This window comes from Megalobrama amblycephala, linkage group LG2, assembly GCF_018812025.1.
Source record: "Megalobrama amblycephala isolate DHTTF-2021 linkage group LG2, ASM1881202v1, whole genome shotgun sequence".
Lineage (NCBI taxonomy): Eukaryota > Metazoa > Chordata > Actinopteri > Cypriniformes > Xenocyprididae > Megalobrama > Megalobrama amblycephala.
Window position 1 is genome coordinate 56809486 of NC_063045.1, and position 23757 is coordinate 56833242.

Consider the following 23757-nt stretch of genomic DNA (forward strand, 5'->3'; position numbering starts at 1 on the left):
CAATCCTCATCTGAAAACATCAAGCGGCAAGCGCTGTGCAGTTGTCCAAGACTTGATTTCAGGATGGATTGGATTTGGACTGCTCACAACCTGTGTTTATAGAGAGACAATTTAAACAAACTTGCATGGAATATAGAGAAAGTCAATTATCTGTCTCCACAGCAGCAGTTCCAGTAAAATGCGTCTGAAGCGGCTGAAAATGGCTTTTCCACTCAGTATTTTTGACTTTTTTTTCCAGTACAAATATCTGAACATTCTTAAATCAACATCAACTTGAGATACAAATTACTTAAGGAATTAAGTCTTGTTTTCTGAACAATGTACCGAAATTAAGTGAAATCAAAATTGACAATTATTTTTTAATGGAATATTGCGGTATTTACTACACATGATTTATCCATGCTCATCATAATTTTTTAAAAATGTGCTCTTGTGAACTTTATAACTTTCCCTCCTTCTTGCAGCCACATCTCTTCTCTTCTCTGATAACATGTTTACTGGAGCGAGAGTGGAACAACCTGTCACTAAATGATTAATAATATGCTAATAGTAATAATAAAACCATAACTATCCAACCATTCAATTAATTCCCAATAGACAAACTCAAGTTCTGTCCTACATTTTTTCCTCTCTTTTCCTCATTTTTCCTCGGAAGCTTTTAACTCAGATATACATCACAATAGAGAAGACTATTGCAACTTCCGTTTCATGCCGATTTTAAAACTTTTCACTTTTACCAACTTTTGGGGTCTACTAGAATAGATTTATGCTTAAATGTTCAAAAAAATGTTTTTTTTTTTCACATATTTTACATTTTTGCGCCACCTCTCTTCCCAGTCTGTCAGTAATGGTCAGTGTTGCCAAGTGTACAGTTTTCCCCGCAGAATTGGGCTACTTTTAATTTGTTGCCAAGGGTAAAAAAAAAATTCAAACACCCCCAGACATACAAATTAAGTGGAAAATTCAGCTGCTAGATGGAGAAAATTGCATTGGGCTATTTTTGGGCTACCTTTGACTGGCCATTGGGCTACTTTTGTTGCACATACCTGGCAACCCTGGTAATGGTGCATTCTATTTGTCCTCAGATGTGGGAAGTTCCCCAGTAGGACCTTTTTAACTGGAAATGCTCCCTCAAGTAGAATTTGTGACTGGGGAACTTGGGGAAAGCACAAAAACCCCAACTTCAGAATCCAATATGGCTGCTCAGAATATTAACTGAAACAGTAGTAATATATTATTTATTAGCATTTCTGTTTGTCTCAGTAAACTCAGTGGTGCACACAGTATTTGTGGACATAATTCTTTGGCATTATTGGTGCAAAATGCTGCTTTTTTATGCGTTTGTATTCTAAATAAACCAGCAAAGGTTTGCCAGGACGCATCCATCTTAGTTTTTGGACCTATTAAATGGAACGCACTCACCTCGGGTGTGACATCAAACCCAGCTCCTACATCCCTCTTTCCAGGTAAATGGAACACAGCATAACATTCTGGCTGTGTCCAAAATCGCCCCCTATATCCTTAAATAGGGCACTATTTGAGGGGACCATAGTTACCATAGTTTCAAGTGCACTCATTCAATCCCATAATGCACTGCAATAAGGAGTGTACAACAGATGAACGCTCAACAGCTAGAGAATACCTATAATGCACTGTGAGAGTCGCGCACCGAATGAATTCCCGCGTCTGACCAGAAGATGGCACCCGCAGCTGAATCATCCATCCATCCATTTTCCAAACCGCTGGTCCAATGTGGCGACAGCGTAATATCATACAGGTATGATTATTAAATTGTTTCATTTAGGTTTATACATAGTTTCCATCACAGAGTTCAAGATAAATCTTTTCATTACTACTGGAGCTTCCAGTTTGCCAAGTTTCAAATAATTATTAAACAGCAAGTATAACCCCTCATGTTCGAACCACCCGCTCTAAGTGGGACTCAAACCGGGTCCGCCAGCATGGGAGTCGAGGGCTCTAACAAGGAGGCTAAAGACCGCAGTCTCTAGTTTCAGTCGCTAGAGCGCCTCTTCAGATCAGGGGAATGAGGTTTACCAAAGTCCCTCTAAGACAAGTCATTTCACTCAGCGGCCATCTTTGAAACACCTCTTGGGCATCCTGGGAATCATGCAATCTCTTTGAATGGGGAAACATCAAATTCTCCAAAACTGTTAGCCAACCTTACGATTAAATTTCATATTTGAAATCCCCAATGAAATCTAACAACAACCGGCTCATAAATTGTGTTTCTAAACGCTCGAATCATGACAAAAAAACTGGATTTTTCAGGCTGGATCAAGCTAATGCGCATGCGCAGACCTAAATGCGCGTCTCTTCGGAGGCGCGCGTCTGACTGTTTCTATAGAAACCGGTGATTCTAACGGCCGCTGAAGTGACGCGATGACTTTACCAGTCGGCGATTGGCTCTTATTTAGAAGGCGGGACTTATTCCGCCATATTGCACGTTACACTTTCTCCCATTCAAAACAATACGAGTGACACGTCTTGTGTTATTCTATAGTCTTTGGGTTTACATGCACAGCTCTTACCAGCCTACGTCCTTTACACTCATCTCACTAAACATCACTCCCATCCGGGTCATGGCACCAATGTAAACCCTCCTGTTCAAACCACCTGCTCTAAGCAGGACTCGAACCCGGATCCGTCGGCATGGGAGTTGGGCGATCTAACATGGAGGCTAAAGACAGCAGTCCCTAGCGTCAGTCGCTAGAGCACCTCTTGAGTGAGATTTACACACACAGCTCTTACTGGCCTTTGTCAATTACACAAGCGCATACTATGCACTCAGTATCCAAATTCACTCACTCGTTTTCATTTACTCCCTCAAGCAAACTATATTAGTGGACAAATGTACGGAATAGTGAATGAGGTAGGGGCGATTTCAGACACAGCCTCAGTTTAGTTCCTGTCTCTATGAAGCCCCTCCTTCCGAAAATCATAATGTCCTCTGATTGGTCGGTTCAGCTGGACCAGTGTGTTGTGATTGGTCAAATTCTTCGAGCATGTTTTGGAAATGTCACGCCCTTTACTATAACCATGATTTTCAACACTACTATCGCAACTACACCTGGCCACGCCCGTTTTTTTGAGTGGGCTATGCCTTGGGCGGGAATTTTTATGAATAGAAACATTGTGACATGTTCATTCCTGGAAGAAAACTCAACACTACAATGAATCGAGGCATTTTAGGGAGTTCAGAAACAGTGCGCACTGATAACTCCCTTTGGAGTGACTCAGTGCTTAGTAACTTTGCAGACCTTTTTCATGCTCAAACAGCAACATTACACAGTAAAGAAAGATGAAAATGTAAAAAAAAAAACATAATAGGTACTCTTTAAGAATGTTTAGATATTTTACTGAAAAACAAGACAAAAATACTGAGTAAGAAAATCATTTTTTGCAGTGTGAGGTTTGCTCAAGTGCTCTGGCAACAAAACCTGTGTCTCGTTGGCCTTGTGCTCCGCTCAGCACTAGGAGTGGCGTGTGGCACCGGTGGCAAGGCCTAATGACAGAGCACCCGCGCCAGAGAGATCTTGTGGGAACACCATGTCCGGCACACCCAGGAGGGGCTCCAACATTGTGACACATTTATAGGGAAGCCGTTCCCAACACAAAACTTTTGTTGTTTTTGTTGTTGGTGGCCCAATTGAGCTTCAATGGTGGTGTCGACCGTCAATATTTCACCCCTGTGCGTCCGTCTGATGTACCGCCGACTTATCGCTCAAAGGCTTTTTGTTTTGTTATGGCACGGGGAAAAAAATCCACATGTCCGAGCTATTATCCTAACGAGTTGGCCGACAGATTTGCATGTGTGTTTCTGCTCTAGTCACCACAGAAAAAAAAAGGTTGCATAAGAGACTCTGGCTAGTTTTATTCAAAAAGCCCTGAGGTTTGTGGCTGCGAGGTTTTTTGGCTTTCCATAGAGGTGCCTCTGTGTAGGAGAACAACCGTGCCGTTTCCCCAACACACTGTGGCGTGAGCTGACTTCAGCCTGTCAGGCCCTGAGCCGCCACACAAGGTCTCACTGTGTGTTTTAAGACCAGATGCTGTGAAGCAAAGCAGAAACAATGAGCACTGTGGCCCTTACTTACATTTTTCATCTGAAAAAAAAAAAGTAAATGCTACTGAAGATACTGTTAACTATAAAAACATCCCTGAGACACGGTAAGGCACAAAAAGCATGCAGCAGGAAAAGTGTGCGGCGAACAAGTGTCGGTTTGCGGGGGTTGGGAGAAGAAACGGCGTTCTGAGAAGTCCTACCTCCAAAGATAATATTTTCAAAAGATCTTTGCGCACACATCTGGTTCTTTTCAAGGGCGACTTATTGGTAGTGCCATAGCTTATTTTTCTTCACCCTGCACCTCTCCTACAGTGCTCTCCCAAGCATATCCCAGCGGCCCGGCTGAAAATGCTAATGTTCCTGACACTTAGTCCAGTCAGGCTCTTGGGAAGTGTTCTGAGGATGGGCCTCTCAGCTCCTTCCTCCACAGGATGAAGTGATGATATCTGAGGGCAGATCAATGAGACTTAAATGCAGAAACTTCATTTAATATAAATATTAGTCTGAACAGCTCACCTGTTTCCTCTACTGTTTGGAGTCAATAAAAAGGTTTGGACATTTGAGTCATTCTAGAAAACAGGTGGCAATAATAAAATAAATACATTTAAAATGTACAAAATGCAAGATTATATAGGCTATACACGATCAGGCATGACATTATAAGCACTGACAGGTGAAGTGAATAGCACTGATGATCTCTTCATCACGGCACCTGTTAGTGGGTGGGATACATTAGGCAGCAAGTGAACATTTTGTCCTCAAAGTTTACGTGTTAGAAGCAGGAAAAATGGGCAAGCGTAAGGATTTGAGCGAGTTTGACAAGGGCCAAATTGTGATGGCTAGACGACTGGGTCAGAGCATCTCCAAAACTGCAACTCTTGTGGGATGTTCCCGGTCTGCAGTGGTCAGTTTCTATCAAAAGTGCTCCAAGGAAGGAACAGTGGTGAACCGGCGACAGGGTCATGGGCGGCCGAGGCTTATTGATGCATGTGAGGAGCGAAGGCTGGCCCGTGTGGTCCGATCCAACAGATGAGTTACTGGAGCTCAAATTGCTCAAGAAGTTAATGCTGGTTCTGACAGAAAGGCGTCAGAATACACAGTGCATCACAGATTGTTGTGTATGGGGCTGCATAGTCGCAGATCATTTAGGGTGCCCATGCTGACCCCTGTCCACCGCTGGAAGCACCAACAGTGGGTACATGAGCATCAGAAATGGACCTCGGAGCAATGGAAGAAGGTGGCCTGGTCTGATCAATCACGTTTTCTTTTATATCACGTGGATGGCCGGATGCGTGTGCGTCACTTACCTGGGGAACACATGACGCCAGGATGCACTATGGGAAGAAGGCGAGCCGGCAGAGGCAGCGTGATGCTTTGGCCAATGCTCTGCTGGGACATCTTGGGTCCTGCCATCCATGTGGATGTTACTTTGACACGTACCACCTACATAAGCATTGTTGCAGATACACCCTTTCATGGAAACGGTATTCCCTGGTGGCTGTGGCCTCTTTCAGCAGGATAATGCACCCTGCCACAAAGCGATGATTTGATTTGAGGAGCACAACAACGAGTTTGAGGTGTTGACTTGGCCTCCTTTTTAAATCAAATCAAACTGGAAAGCTGTGAACTCTTTTATGAATTGATTTAGCCTTAAAATACTTCATGATTCAATACATTATTTCTCAAATCTCAGAATAAACGTAATATTAAACTGGACAAGACAAGCCGATTCATATAATGATCCATTTCTTGTTGCTGACATGCAAGTGATGCAACTAATGTGGTGAACAAATAAACTACAACAAATAAAAGGGAGTTGTGGGCACAAGCATTGAGAGTGTCTACATTTACCTAGAAGAGCCTCATTCCTGGTTCTCAATAGCTTTTTGTTCACAGTTCATTTGGAGACATCAGCTGAATACTCATATTCATGGTATAAAAATGATGCACTGTCAGTTCGGACCATCATTTTCAGAGCCCAGACAACTTGTGCTTTTCTTTCCTTTCTATGTGTTTGCACAGCCCGAAATTATGGAACCGCCACTAACAGGATGTGTGCGTTCCTGAGGTACTTTGCGAGTATTCCGATTGCATCACATGTCCTGGATTTCATGGGTTTTTCACGGTACATTTACTGTGTCATTTATAAAAGCGGCTCTCTACTAATATGCTAAATACAACCGTGCTGAAAGAATATACGAGCCAGATCGTAATTTGATTCGAATTAAATTTTTCTAATGGCATCCTCCAGAAAGTGCAAAGTAAACATGTGCTCTTTCCCGTCACTTTTCCACCAAGTGGATTTGACAGGACCTTAAACATCTGGACAGTGTACATCATATGAAACACACACAATTCTTTCTTCCTCGCTGAGTAAACTGGCCTCAAGTAAGTCCGCCGAGAACCCACCAGTTAATCAAAACAAATACAACACGTTTTCTTTAACAAACAGAGCCTTATCTTTTCCGCCAGTGCGGAAAATCTTAGAAATTAAACTTTCAATCAAATTTAAACATTTGTTGATTGTTTTTAATACTTAATTATTTTCTGTTGCTCCTATGTTTTGGGAAATCAGTGTGGATTTACGTTGCACTGAGAAATTGGCGGGTGTGAGACATTACATGACGTCTGGACATCCTGCAGTGGAGCCATTATTCAGGGCCTGAGGGATCACAGCTAGAGGTCGTGGCCCCTGATGACCCTTAGATGATGGGCAGGACTCCATCCATGAGGCCACATGACAGCAGGAAGTACTAGCTAATGTGGTTCTGATTAGAGTCCTTATCTCCAGCCCCCGATTAACAGTTCAATTATCTGACGGGAAGAAGCGAACCGCTGACTTAAACGTGAAGGGAACAGTTCCACAGAAAATGAAAATTGAAAATGAACTTCTTTCCACCGTAGAACATAAAAATGGAATTTTCAAATAAATTATGACTTCTTATTTCCATGAAAATGTCAGTAAATGACCTCTAAGGGTGTGCAGTTCGGTTCGCTTGATTCTGTGGTGAAGTAAATACTACAGAAAAAAACAAATGTAATTTCTACCTGAATAAGTTAGTTCAGGTAAGAATTAAAAAAAAAAAACAAAGTAAATTCTATATTGATACTGGTGTTCCCATCATGCACTGCGGCACGAATAATTAATAAGGTTGCATTTTTTCACTGTTTTTATGCTGTATTTACACTGTTTTATCATTGCTTTTGTTGTTAGGTTTAGTAACTTGATGTTTTGTGACATCTGGAGTTCATTTTCTACTCAAAATGACACATTCATGCTCATAAATGATCCAACGAATGTTACCGTTATTGTGTGCCAATTGAGGTCTCTGTGTTCGGGTGGGTACCACATTACTTCTATTATGTAGATATCTACTGTATTATTTACTTAGATGTTCTAAGTAAAGCATTTGGCTTAATTCAGTGTTATATTGTTTCAGCAAAATGTACTTGAAAAGAGTATTACAAAGTAAACTTCAAGTAAGTAGAAATGACTCAACACTGTAAAAAATCAAAAGTTGAGAAAACTTCTCAGCAGATTTTTGAGTTCTCAACTTGTTGTTTTCAGTTTATACAACAAAAAGTTGAGAAAACTTAAAAATCTCCTACAAAAACAAGTTGAGAATATAGCTGCAAGCAGCAATTCGGGGCCAAGCCCCAGAAGGGGCAGTAGCGCAATACGGAGCAGGTAGAGCAAAAACATCAGAAATTGAATGTACATGCAAAACAGCTGGTTCAGAAGGACAGGTGGAAATGAAATGAAAATCAATAGAAGTTCAGATGAGAATGAACACAGAATGAACTAAAAACACTTGTATCTAATTCAAGAGGAATAAAGATTAGTACAATGCTTATGTGGATAAAAAAGGAATCAAAATGACTCATTACACACAATTGCATAATGACCACCCAACACGGGATTCGAACCCACAACCTCCAGTCCAGTGTCCATTGCGCATGTCATTGCACCACTGTGCAGGTGACTGTTGACACAACTGCCGAAGTTCACTAGTTTATGTGAAAATGGACTCAAAAAGAAGAATTTTTATGAAACTGCACTGAATGTTATATTTAATAACTTTACTTTAGATCATTCTGCAGCTCATCATGCTGTAGCGCAATACAGAGCAGGAAGAAGAAAAACAGCAGAAAATGAACAAACATGAAACACCTGGTTCAGAATTATGGGCGAGAATGAACTCAGAAAGTACAGAAGCTTAGATGAAAATGAACACAGCATGAAACAAAAAGCATTTATTTCTAATCTAGAGGCAATAAAGGAATCAAAACACACAATTTCATAAAACCACTCCACCCGAGATTCGAACCCACTATCTTTAGGTACAGGGCTCGTCAGGTACCTGGCTTTACACATTGAGCTACATTATGACACATGTTCAACATGTTGTGGAAGAGAACTTTTAGTGTAACAAAGAATTTACAAAAAAAGCATTTCTCAGCATGCTAACCATATTAGCATGCCAAGCTAACTTAATGCTAATGAAGCTCATGGTTAACTTGATAGCTGAAGAGCCACATTAAAAAGAATGACAACTGGTTAGCATGCTAAGCAATTAGCATGCTAAGCTAACTAGCATAAGATAACAATCACAAGGAAGGTCACATTCAGAGACAAATATCTCGGGAACGGTAGCGAATATCAAAAATCCGTTCAGTCATTTCTATGCGGCTCGGTCCAAAGATCTTCTGAGCTGATTGTGGACAAAATAGGACAAAATTTGTGGAGGAGTAGCGAAAAAACTGTTTTTCATTTATTTCAATATGGCAGACAGGTACATTTAAGGAAAATGACAAATGACACATCGTTGGAATTGGCATTAGCCAGGGAATAAAATGACATAAAGTATACACGTTTTGGAAAGTGTTTTCAAAAGTTATAAGCATTTTTGCAAAAAACATTATATCTGTGGAACAGTAGGTGGCGCTGTGTTGAAACTTCTCAGGTACCTTCGGGACCTACTAAAGGTCATACATACTAATTTTTGTGAAGATATGTCAAATAGTTTAAAAGATATTGAAATTTATGACAAAATTCAAAATGGCGGACATGCTTTTCATCCGATGTTGACAAATTCAATATCCCCGGATTCGGCATGGCCAAGGAATCCATAGACACCAAGATCTTGATTTCTAATAAAGTGTTCAAAAGTTATTGGCCAAAATATCCATTTTACAGATCTCATGACCTGTAGGTGGCGCTGTTCCCAAATTCGGCAAGGAACCTCAGATCATGGTCTTGATCAAGTGTACGAATTTTTGTTTTGATCGCTCAAAGTTTGGCCGAGATACAGCCTCTATAGCAATTTTGGGTAAACCTCATTAACTTCGTGACATCATAACTTTTGAACAAAGATGAATAAAAAAAAATCTGCTCAGTCATTTCTGTGCGGCTCAGACCAAAGATCACCTGATCAAAGTCTGGACAAAATTGGACAAATTTTGAAGGAGGAGTAGCGAAAAAACGGACTACTGTACTTTTCAAAATGGCCGCTACTGTAATGGGTGGAGACTTAATGTAAGAATTTGAATAGAATCAGCATGAAGAGACAAATCAGATGTACTAAATTGTATTTTTCTAGAGCAAATGGTTCAAAAGTTATAACCTTTAGAATGTTGAATTTTTGAACTGGTGGTGGCGCTATAGAGTTGGTCCTTGAGACTCCAAAATTGGTCAGATTTCTAGACATGACCATCACTACAAGTGTGCCAAATTTCATCATTTTCTCATGTTCCGTTGATAGGGCTGCCATAGACTCCCATTCGGGAGGAAGAATAATAATAATAAAAGGGAAAATGTACAATTACAATAGGGGCTACAGCCCCTTTGGGGGCTTGGCCCCTAAAAACACAAAAATCTGCTGAAGTTTGATGCCTTCAAGTTTTCTCAACTTAAAGTTACTTTATTTTTTAACTTTTATCTTCTTTGTTTATTTTACTGAACTTAATTACATATAAATATGCGTGCAAAAATTAAGAAAATTTTACTTTTTTTTCAGTGCATAAAATTATCCTAAAAGTGGTTCATACCTACAGAATTGAGCGGCCAGGATTTTCTACAGAATTTCACATTCACCGTTCCACTGAAAAAAAAGAAAGTAATACAATTTTCAGTATAAAGCATTCCTTTAAAACAAAAATTATATTGCTTTTACATTAACAAACCTTTAAAAACCTGATTCAAATGAGACATTTAATCTTGAAAATTTCACATAAAAAATAGAGTTATTGAACATAAATTGTCATATTAACAAATAAATTAGATTGACCAAACAAACTAAACTACAAATTTAGTTTATTAACAACAGTGAAGATGATTAATAAAATAATGACTTTTGCAAATACACCAAGGCAACTTGTACTTTCCTGCCTATTTATATGTGCACAAGTAATTTTTATTTGATATTTCACATGAATGCAGCTTTAAAATGTACTTTAGAAATACCCTAAACTGTATGTATTTAAAAAAAAAAAAAAAAAAAAAAAAAAAAAAAAAAATTAAAAAAATAAATCTCTGAAATTTGTGGTTGCTGGAACTTTACAGGGGAAAAAACTATGTTTTAAAAAAAAATAAATAAATAAATAAAATAATGTTTTATAAAATGTTTTAAAAAAAATAAATCTCTGAAATTTGTGGTTGCTGGAACTTTACAGGGGAAAAAACTATGTTTTAAAAAAAAATAAATAAATAAATAAAATAATGTTTTATAAAAGTTTTATAGAATTTTATATAAGTTTTTACTTTATAATAAATAGACAACCACCTTAAAAACACAGAATCAAATTCTTAATTAACCCATTAACAGGTTAGGATTTTACAGTTAAAATTACAATAATTTTTACAGTCATATGAAAATTTTAATATCAATTTAAATATAAATTTATATGCCAACCAAAAGTATCTGGACAGTGGAGGGTTACTGGGATAAAGTGATTAACACGGTCTTCAGCATGAGATGAACCACCCTTACCTCGGATCAAACTGCTTTTTTTTTTTTTTAGAGTAAAAATTGTGCAGTTTTGATTGTCAAAACCTAATTTTAGTCAACAATTACAACAAGTGCTAATTCCCAACATGCAGCTCTGCACAGAATCTGTTATAACGGTGCATGATGGGAACTGGCAGGCACTAATATCTCTGCACTTAGGAGCTTGTCTGTGCTGCTCAGTGGATTGAGTTACTGTGAAAGCCATGATGGAGTGTAAAGTAATCTCCTGCTGTGGAGCTGCCGCGCATGCCTGGAGTCCGTCGCATGTTTCTGAGATTCCTTATCTGGTGTGAGGGGGGGCTTCACCTGCTGCGCTAAGATGCCCTGGAGACTTTAACACAGCACGCCAGCATTTCCCAGACAACGTTCGGCCTCTATCTAACATATTTTTCTACATATCGTAGACTTTCGATAAAATACGCATCCAAAATTGCATTTTAAAAAGAGTAACACCACAAATCTGGTTCAAATGATCTGAATGTTTAAGCTTCAAATGTAAGCCCATCTTTGGAATTTCTCCACAACATCTGTACACTTTACAATAAGGTCTCAGTTAGTGCATTAGTAACACGAACTAACAATGAGCAATTTATTTTTCAAAGCATGCTTGTTAATTTAAGGCTACACTGTCTACACTACGTCTATATGTACACACTAATCCAGATACATTTGAAAACACAACTTTTTCCTCTACATTTTGTTCAAAAAGCTTACGCTACATCCTACGCCGTCCCTATTCAACTTACGGAAAAAGTGTAACTGACGCAATGCCAGATCCATTTTTTCTGTAAGTTGAATAGGGAAGGAGGTCTGGCGGAAGCTAGATATTTTACTTTATAACTTGTTAAATATTGTTTTTTGTTTTTTTGGATGGATGGATGGATGTGGATGGAGGTACGCACTTCAGCTTCATACTAGTTGATCCAGCTTTACTGCCATTATAAAGCATTATAAAGTGAGTAAAGCTTGGGCTGATTTTCATTTGAAAGTGAACTAATCCTTTAATGCAGCAGAAGTTTTGTTCACTGTTAGTTCATGTTAACTAATATAATTATAACAAACTGAACCTTATTGTAAACTGTTAGCATTGATTTATTTGCATCAGAGAATAAACAAACCCACTTTTCACTGACATTATATACTGGAGCACATCACATAAGGTAAGTCTGGCTTGTCTCCTCATATGTATGAGTCTCAGTGTTCAAAAGAGGAAGGGTTTTTTTTCCACCACAATCCAAAGAAGCAGCACACAAACGAATGGAGCCGTGCCACGGTGTGGAAAAGACGCATGTCCAGCCTCATGCTTCACGTCAGGGCCTCCGCCAAAGCAAACTGTGGTCGGAAGAATCCGTTAATAGTGCCTGATCTGTGTCACCTGAGACTGGAATCATCCAAAACTCAGAAACCACACAGCCACAGTCATCGACGTGGATATTTGCAGCAGCTGAGTCTCTCTAATGAAGGACTCCCACCACAGACCACTCCGAACGGCCCCGCTGCATCACAATCTGCCCTACTTTCATATTTAAACGCCTGTGCTCTGGACAGGTCACAATCCAGACGTTTATAACAAATGCACAGTGGTTTTCCCACAGACTCTTAGATTACAGTTTGCAGAAACGCAGATTGCCCTTATTAATCTTCATCATGACTGTCATGTGAGAGTCGAGCACATGAAAACGACTCACACTTCTCAGGGAACGGTGACAGAATTTTCCAACTGTGTGACTGATGCAATATAATGGTGACAAAGTTTCCATTATAAAAATTTCCCATTCTACCATCCACAGTGTGCTGAGTGCTAATGCTGTCTTGATAGCAAAATTTCAGTAATCAAAAATAATAGGGTGTATTAAAGAGAGAGTTCACCCAGTCATTTACTCACCTTGTGTCGTTCCAAACCTGTATGACTTTCTTTCTTCTGTGGAACATAAAAGAAGATATCTTGAAGATTGTTGAGGTCCAAACACACATTGACTTTCATTGTATGGACAAAAAAACCCCCCAAAAAAACAATGAGAAATTAGTAGATGACAGAATTTTCATTTTCAAATATTTGTTTAAACACACTTTAATAAAAAAAAAAAAAAAAAACTTATTAATTAATATTATTATTATTAAATATTAACAGATTAAATTAAACAGGGAGTGTTCAGGAAACCTGTTTGAAAACAATTATTTTGCAATAATTAAAATGATTCTTGGCATAGCCCACACTAAATGACTATTAAATATATAAATCTATATTTAATTTAATTTTATATATATATATAATTTAATAATTTAATAATTAATTTAATAATATAATTGAATTAATTTTATATTTTAATTAATTTAATATATATGAACTTTAATGAACTTTAATAATGAATATATATATATATATATATATATATATATATATATATATATATATATATATATATATATATATATATATATATATATATATATATATATATATATATATATATATATATATATATATATATATATATAAACAATTATTTTGCAATAATTAAAATGATTCTTGGCATAGCCCACACTAAATGACTATTAAATATGAAATATATAAATCTATATATTTTAAATATATAAATCTATATTTAATTTAATTTAATTTAATTTAATAATATAATTTAATTAATTTAATATTTTATTTAATTAATTTAATAATAATAATATTTATATTTTTAATATATATTAAATTAAATTAAATTAAATTAATATAAATATATATATATATATATATATATATATATATATATATATATATATATATATATATATATATATATATATATATATATTAATTTAATTTAATTTAATATATATTAAAAATATAAATATAATTTAATATATATATAGTACAGTCCAAAAGTTTGGAACCACTAAGATTTTTAATGTTTTTAAAAGAAGTTTCGTCTGCTCACCAAGGCTACATTTATTTAATTAAAAATACAGTAAAAAACAGTAATATTGTGAAATATTATTACAATTTAAAATATCTGTGTACTATTTAAATATATTTGACAAAGTAATTTATTCCTGTGATGCAAAGCTGAATTTTCAGCATCGTTACTCCAGTCTTCAGTGTCACATGATCCTTCAGAAATCATTCTAATATGCTGATTTGCTGCTCAAGAAACATTTATGATTATTTTCAATGTTGAAAACAGTTGTGTACTTTTTTTTTCAGGATTCCTTGATGAATAGAAAGTTCAAAAGAACAGCATTTATCTGAAATACAAAGCTTCTGTAGCATTATACACTACTGTTCAAAAGTTTGGGGTCAGTAAGAATTTTTATTTTTATTTTTTGAAAAGAAATTAAAGAAATGAATACTTTTATTCAGCAAGGATGCATTAAATCAATCAAAAGTGGCAGTAAAGACATTTATAATGTTACAAAAGATTAGATTTCAGATAAACTCTGTTCTTTTGAACTTTCTATTCATCAAATAATCCTGAAAAAAAATACTGTACACAAATATGTTGTACAATTGTACACATTAAATGTTTGTTGAGCAGCAGATCAGCATATTAGAATGATTTCTGAAGGATCATGTGACACTGAAGACTGGAGTAATGATGCTGAAAATTCAGCTTTGCCATCACAAGAATAAATTACTTTGTGAAATATATTCAAATAGAAAACAGTTATTTTAAATTGTAATAATATTTCACAATATTACTGTTTTTACTGTATTTTTAATTAAATAAATGTAGCCTTGGTGAGCAGACGAAACTTCTTTTAAAAACATTAAAAATCTTAGTGGTTCCAAACTTTTGGACTGTACTGTATATATATATTAATTTAATTTAATATATATATAAAATATAAATAGAATTTAATTTTATATATATATATATATATATATATATATATATATATATATATATATATATATATATATATATATATATATATATATATATATATATATATATATATATATATATATATATATATATATATATATATATATATATAAAAAATTACCTTTAATAATGAATTATATATATAATTCATTATTAAAGTTCATTAAAGCCAATAAACACGGGAAGTGTTCAGGAAACCTGTTTGAAAACAATTATTTTGCAATAATTAAAATGATTCTTGGCATAGTCCATAATAAATGAGTGTTAAATATTATATGTAAATATATATAATAAATATATATGTAATATTACATTAAATATAATTAATTAATATGGCTTATAATTATTTTTATAACTTATAATCAATATTAAAATTGTATGCTATTTTGTTTAAATATATCAAAAAATGAAACGCTAAAAAATAAAAACAATGTTTAAATGCTACAAGTAAATTTAGGCATGGCAGCATTATATGGATGGATATTCATTTTGAGATTGGCTAAAAAATAAATATAACAGTGTATTAAATTATTAGTGTTTTTACCGATTAGCTTTGCCACCATTTAACACACATAAAGTTAATCAAAATATAAAAATGGCGGAAATAAATTCACAATTAAATATCTAATATTGACCAATACCGATATGAATTACAATATCTGATAAGGTACTGATAAGTTGTGCATCCCAACTCAGTATTATCAATAATATTTTAGTATCAATAACCCCACTGAGCACACAAAAACTAAAACTAACATGATCACACATCTACAAGCCACAGAAAGTTGTGCTTTTTCAGATCTGCCAAGAAAAAGGAAGTCATCATTTGGTGTTTCCACCAAACCTCTTCCAGTTCAGACCAACTGCTGGCAAAGAGACGGACAACACACAGACATAGAAAAGACTGGATAGTGTCAGACAGGAGCAGGGCATCCATTAGGAAGACCACACAGGGCTCCAGACACTTCTCCAGTGAGATAGACGTTATCAGAGTGAGTGACAGGTGCTGGTTTTTCATCCCATCTCCTTCTCTGATAGTATAGATGAACAAGCCTCCCGACACGTTCCAACTGTTTATCATCAGGCGGCTTGATTTCCTCTTACAGAGAACAGATGGCTTCCTTAACGGCTCTGTGCTCGCCTGTTTCGTCTTTAGTTCTCAGCGTATCTCAGCACAGACGTTTCGAGAGATCCGTGCCAGCACTAGATTCGTCCTAAAGAAGAACAAAAATGGGAAAATTAGCACCTTCAGTACCGTTAAAAATACATATTAATGCGACAGTGGGACAGAATATATAGGCTATACCAGTTATGTTTATCATATTCAAATAATGCAGATAAAAAGTGACAAAAATAATATGGAAATGTGAAATGAAATTATTTTATTGTGAGATGAAAGAGAGCTGTCATTCTACAAAAAAATTCTGAATGCAGAATCCTGCATTTGACCAATGAAGAGCGCCATATAGTGAAGGATAACATACGACATTTTCCATTGTCATTATGTCAGCTATAGCATTTGTCAAACTTCAATCACAGCACTCAGGCTAATGTCAACGTCAATCCATTATGAAGTTTATACTGGCCTCAGCTGTCTGCAATGCATTCATGTAAGAATGCTTGGAAGTACAGGCTAGCATGTCAGCAATGTGTAGCGGGACTTTGAAGTGTCAGCCTGGGTCAACATAAACAACAGGTACTGCAGTAACAAACCTCAGAAACAGGTGGTCCGGTCATGTCTGAACCAATACATGCTGGTGGCCGCATGAAATGTTTCCGCTCAAGGACTGGATCGATGTGATCAGTAGCTTTTGACCTGTTAATCAAAGTAGCAGGTTAGCAGGATTTTTACATTTCCTAAAAAATCTGTGTTATTTTAGAATCATTGAAATACATTTTGAATTTTTATTTTTTTAATTATTTAAATATCGCAAAATAATTGCTTTCAAACAGGTTTCCTGAACACTCCCCGTGTTTATTGGTAAGAATTTTAATTTAATTGGTTAAAGTCCCCCTGTTGTCAATAATTTTATCCCTTGAAACTCATCTTTGATCACCAAAAAGACATATTTAAACATTTTTTTCCTTGAAATTTTTTTTCATGTCTTAAAATAGCTCGAATGTAACTCTACACCCTTGCCTCATATACACGGTCCATGAATATGCAAATTAGCCCCGCCTCCACTCACTCACACCAGTTCAGAGATCCACTCATTGACGATCACACGTTGATGTGATTGGTAGTTTGTTACATCAGAAAAACCAGCGATTTCAAACCACATTTTTGAGACTGTCTTTAGTTTACATGCAGTTAGAGAACATACTTTCTTAAAAGCATAAAAGCATTCTTAAAAGGTTTGTCTTAAAGCATATTAAAACACCACATAGACATATAAACAACATTAAAAACTTGATTTTCACCACAGGGGGACTTTAAAGGTGCCCTAGAATTAAAAATTGAATTTATATTGGCATAGTCAAATAACAAGAGTTCAGTACATGGAAATGACATACAGTGAGTCTCAAACTCCATTGTTTCCTCCTTATATAAATCTCATTTGTTTAAAAGACCTCCGAGGAACAGGCGAATCTCAACATAACACCGACTGTTATGTAACAGTCGGGATCATTAATATGTACGCCCCCAATATTTACATATGCCAGCCCATGTTCAAGGCATTACACAAGGGCAGCCAGTATTAACGTCTGGATCTGTGCACAGCTGAATCATCAGACTAGGTAAGCAAGCGAGAACAATAAAAAAAAATGGCAGATGGAGCAATAATAACTGACATGATCCATGATAACATGATATTTTTAGTGATATTTGTAAATTGTCTTTCTACACGTTTCGTTAGCATTTTGCTAATGTACTGTTAAATGTGGTTAAAGTTACCATCGTTTCTTACTGTATTCACGGAGACAAGAGCCGTCACTATTTTCATTATTAAACATTATATTAGCTGTGTAAACTTTGTTTATGCACTGTTTAAGGCAAGCGCGAGCTCTGGCGGCAGAGAGCGCACGATTTAAAGGGACCGCAACCTGAATCGGCGCATTTCTAATTATGCCCCAAAATAGGCAGTTAAAAAAAATTAATAAAAAAAAAATCTATAGGGTATTTTGAGCTGAAACTTCACAGACACATTCAGGGGACACCTTAGACTTATATTACATCTTGTAAAAAAACATTCGATGGCACCTTTAATATTTAATGTTAATAGTATTTATTAATAATATTTTTAAAAATATCTGCTTACATATGCTTAAACTGATGGTTGAAAATGAAAATTCTGTCATCATTTACTCATTTCACATTAATTTTTTTTTTTTTTTTTTTTTGAAAGTCCATGTGTGTTTGGACCTCAGCGATCTTCAAAATATCTTTTATGTTCCACAGAAGAAAGTCAGTCGTACAGGTTTGGAACGACATGAGGTGAGTAAATGACTGGGTGAACTGTTTTTATCGTGCATCAAGTAAACTAAATGAAAATGAGAAACGTTAGCTTATATAGTTTATATAAATTAAGTTTAAGGGTTTTTTTTGTATTTTATTTTAGTAATGAGGTAATGAAAATGTTTTTTGTTTTTTTTGTTAACTATAAATAATAAGTCTATAATAAGTCAATAAAAACTTGCGAACTATAAAAAGTCTCCATGTTGTTGGCCTATTTTACAATGTTACATATAAATATGAAAGGTCAAAGGTTTTGAAAAATCCCTAAGTATAAGCAATAACAATAGTGATTCGCAAGCTCCTATAATAAGTTATATTCAACTGTTCCCAAACAATTGTACCTGATATTTTCACAGATATGGTTTGGCATCTTTAAAAACTGGAACTTGAGAGTGGAAACCTTTCTGTACATCTTTGGAGAGCAGACGACAGTCATTGGCGTGTCAAAGGGCCAAGTGTTCACATATGGTCACATAGCTGAACTAATGGCTGACAGGCCTCAGCAAGGGCATTAAAGTGACCCTGCCTCCAGGACAACACAAGCACGGACCAGCGCTCTGTAAACAGGGATCCAGAAATCTGTAAACATACAATTAGGCCATTAATGTTGCACAATGGACTACTCACTCCTGATATCTCAACCACAATATAAAAAGGTTTTTCTTTATTCCAAAGAACTTGTAGTTTAAATTACACAATCAGAAAGTCCGCAATTATGTGAACTAAAGTAAACATAAATCCAGTCTGTTGTATTTTCATTTTCATTTGTATTTTATTTACTTGTCGTTTCTTGTAATTATTTGTAATTTGCTATTTCTGAGTGAAAATCATAGAGCAAATATTTTTCAGTGTGGAAAAACAAACACTTGAACATGAGTCAGCGTGATAAGAGCTACCTAAAACAACAAACCATCTTCGGAAAAAAAATTGCTGAAGTGTGATTGGATTTTTTAGTTTTTTGGCTTGTGTCCTATTCGACTCTATGGAGAGGGCGGGGTTTATGACCTACACTGCAGTCAGCCACCAGGAGGCAATCTAAATATTTTGGCTTCACTTTTCAGGATGTGCAGGCACACTTGGTACCGAACAAAATTATTCTAAACATGCTGCTAACTACTGCATTTTTATTGGCCTTACTTAGATACTCAAGTATTTGTTCCAAATTGAGTCATCTGAACCAATGCAATCTCACAGAAAAACATTACTATTTTACGAGGCTGCGATTTCATATGAATTGTATGATTTTTAGAAAAAAAAGTAAATATGAAGATCCTCCCCTAACCCCACCCCTAAACCTAACAGCCACTGGGGCGTAAGCAGATTGTACGAAAATGCACAAATGCAATCATACGAATTCATACAAAACATATCGTATACCAATTCACTAAAACATAAAATAGTTACGAATTGCCATGTGATTGCATTGTCTGAACAAACAATTTTAAATTGTAAACGTTTTGCAAGTTCCCAGCATGCATTGCAGCTTGAAATAATTATGTGGTAACTATTGTTTAAAAATGATCATTGCTTTACATTTTACTGTCTTAATTTACGATGTTGCTGTCATTGTTCGTTAGCTGTCATATTTTCACCGAATTAACGTTTGTTGATCTCACCGTGTTTGAGATTTGTGTTTATATGTGCATCTAATTGCAACTCTGAGGTTTGAAGGTGCCATCGAACGTTTTTTTTTTACAAGATGTAATATAAGTCTAAGGTGTCCCCTGAATGTGTCTGTGAAGTTTCAGCTCAAAATACCCCATAGATTTTTTTTAATACATTTTTTTAACTGCCTATTTTGGGGCATAATTAGAAATGCACCGATTCAGGTTGCGGCCCCTTTAATTCCTCACGCTCCCCGCCCCTGGAGCTCGTGCTTGCCTTAAACAGCATAAACAAAGTTCACACAGCTAATATAACCCTCAAAATGGATCTTTACAAAGTGTTCATCATGCATGCTGCATGCATGCGTCGGATCATGCGAGTATAGTATTTATTTTGATGTTTACATTTGATTCTGAATTAGTTTAAGGCTGTGATCCGTGGCTAACGGCTAATGCTACACTGTTGGAGAGATTTATAAAGAATGAAGTTGTGTTTATGAATTATACAGACTGCAAGTGTTTAAAAATGAAAATAGCGACGGCTCTGTCTCCGTGAATACAGTAATAAACGATGGTAACTTTAACCACATTTAACAGTACATTAGCAACATGCTAACGAAACATTTAGAAAGACAATTTACAAATATCACAAAAAATATCATGTTATCATGGATCATGTCAGTTACTATCGCTCCATCTGCCATTTTTCGCTATTGTTCTTGCTTGCTTACCTAGTCTGATGATTCAGCTGTGCACAGATCCAGACGTTAATACTGGCTGCCCTTGTGTAATGCCTTGATCATGAGTTGGCATATGCAAATATTGGGGGCGTACATATTAATGATCCCGACTGTTACGTAACAGTTGGTGTTATGTTGAGATTCGCCTGTTCTTCGGAGGTCTTTTAAACAAATGAGATTTATATAAGGAGGAGGAAACAATGTTGTTTGAGACTCACTGTGTGTCATTTCCATGTACTGAACTCTTGTTATTCAACTATGCCAAGGTAAATTCAATTTTCCATTCGATGGCACCTTTAACATACCCAAAATGCTAAACAATCTTTATTTGCCTTGATAAGAATGTATAAATTCATTAGATGAACAAAAGTTAAGTTTTCAGTTGTTAGTTGAGTTAAGTTAACACATTGACTGTAATATGTCGCCTTTTTTAAAAGTTAGGTCAGCTTTTTTTGTTGTTTTACAGTGATGTTATCTGAGACATATCATCTCAATTGTAGCAAAAACTAACAAACCTGTGGGATATCCTTCACGGATCTGACAGTGTGAGAAAGTTAGCGCACACATTTGAAGCAGACAGCTTACAATGGACCTTATCTGTATTGAGTGTTTATGATAGATAAGGTTTGGGGAAAAGCCTGCCTGCAGTGACAGCCATCAGACGGTCAGAGTGTTCTGATAGAAAGCCTGGACACATCTTGAGATTGTTAACAAATAGACTGCTTCATACAGATAAGCTCGACAGAGATTCAGTACAATCGCAGTTTTTCAACATACGAGACTATTTGAATACGCTATAGGAACAGCTTTGTTTGGTTTGAGTTCCAAGCATGACCGTTTCATAATCAGCTTGTATCATCAGCTTGGCCTGAATTAGTTTTTTGTCATCAGCATGCAATATTAGTTTTCTATTTAACTGTTACCTATTTAAATCTCTGTCACGGTAAGGGCAAGATTTGAATAATTCAAATACATTTGTACAGTACAGGTCGATGACGGAAGAAGGACAGAAAGGCTTTCATTTGAGATGGAACATTTTAATTTCTAACCGCCTGCTATACAGTATTTTCTTTTGTTTTGCATGTTCCGCTCTAAAATTGGAAGTCAAAGAAGAAGTAATTATCCCTCTAAATTGAGCCATTTCACATAATTATTTCTTGGAATGTAATGTTTTTTACTGAGCTACAAAGAACATTGAAACTTTCCATTTTATATGCCGTTTGTGTCGCATAATGGGTTTTCCCATCAGCTCCAGACTGCGCTGGTTAATTTGGGAAGAGGTCTTGTTCCCTCTGAGAGCACAATTTAATGAGGGATATCATCCAACTGAGAGAAGTTATATTTATTTATATATTTTATATTTATTAATGTATTTGTCTTTCAAGATTTGTCATTGTATACACTTGATACAAATGAAGAATGAATGATGGCCGTTATTTTTGTAATCAAATAAAAGATTACACACCTCATTATCACACCTCAATATATGTGTATAGTTAAATATTAAAATATAAATATATATATAGAAAAAATTACACACACATTTTTCATGTAAATTCAAAAGTATACAATTATTTATTAAATATAAAATTCTATACTAAAATTATAAAAAAATATTTCTTGAAAAGATGTTTTATATAAAAATATTTGTATTATATTTATAATTTATAATGTATTTTATATTTTTCATTTTTATATTTGTTTTTATACATTTACATATATATGCACATATATATATATATATATGCACACATGTTATTACATGTTTAAAATGTATAAATATCATGCCATGCTCTTTCGACTTGGTTCAGTAAAGAAACCAGCAACAACCTATTCATATATTCACAAGTGCAAAACTCCAGTCAGTGGTTGTAATCACTCTAAACAAATGTGATTCTTAAGTTGAATCCATAAAATTGAGATTATACCAGGCAGCACTTTACTAAAATAAACTACTGGGTCTTTATGCCTCTTTTTTAATCTGTCTGTGACTGTTTAAAGTTCATATAGCTCAAAACAGAGAGCACTTAATTCTTTGTTGCTCCCCAGATGACCAGTTCAGCCATATGAGTGTGAAAAGAATTATGACCCATTTTATGGGGCAAGTTAGTTACTCCTTTGTTTATAACTGAATGTGACTAGTGTTGTGAGAACAGTGTAGCAAATGTGAAATTTATGTACAGCCTCAGGCAATGGTGATTTTTTTTTTAGTTGAGTTGCATTCCTAGTCTTATCTGTAAATCTTTATGTAGCCGTAAACCACAACCCAGGGCCTGTATAATGCACATACGTGAAAAAGCTTCACATCGTGGAACCGTTGTTCTGCAGGACACGTGATCATGAGCAAAGGGAGGATCTGAATGAAGGGTGACCTCTACTGAAAGACAGCGGACTACGTGACTTACATCACCCAACAATCTAAGGTCAAAGGTCACAACTGGAGTGATACACAGTGACCCCATGAAGTACTTGGACACTTAAATGATTAGTTCACTTCAGAATTAAAATTTCCTGATAATTTACTCAGCCCCATGTCATTTGAGATGTTTATGTCTGTCTTTCTTTCTTTTTAAGGTTTTTGAGGAAAACATTCCAGGATTTTTCTCCATATTGTTAACTGATGAAGTCCACTATGGGTTGAAGGTCCAAATGTCAGTTTTAGTGCAGCTTCAAAGGGCTCTAAACAATCCAAAACGAGGAATAAGGGTCTTATCTAGCAAAACGATTGGTTATTTTCTAAAAAATTATATATTTTTAACCACAAATGCTCATCTTGCACTGCTCTGAGGTGCGTCACGCATTACGTAATCACGTTGGAAAGGTCACGCTTGACGTAGGCGGAAGTACCGATCCAGTGTCTACAAAGCGAACATGCAAAGACTAAGTCAAACGGCCTTTACAAAAAAAAAGTTAAAACAACAATGTCGGACGATTTTGAATTTGAAGTTGAAGACTCCAAACTTTTGAACAATAGTGTACTTGTCTAA

At 35.6% G+C, this 23757-nt stretch overlaps 1 long non-coding RNA gene across 1 annotated transcript; it reads left to right on the forward strand.

Annotated features, from left to right (window-relative positions):
- Nucleotides 1–15391: 15391 nt before the first annotated feature.
- On the forward strand, nt 15392–19178 carry LOC125262986. The gene is made up of 3 exons (XR_007183668.1): nt 15392–15961; nt 18317–18405; nt 18783–19178. It is a non-coding gene; the product is annotated as an uncharacterized LOC125262986 (long non-coding RNA).
- The last annotated feature ends 4579 nt before the right edge of the window (nt 19179–23757 follow it).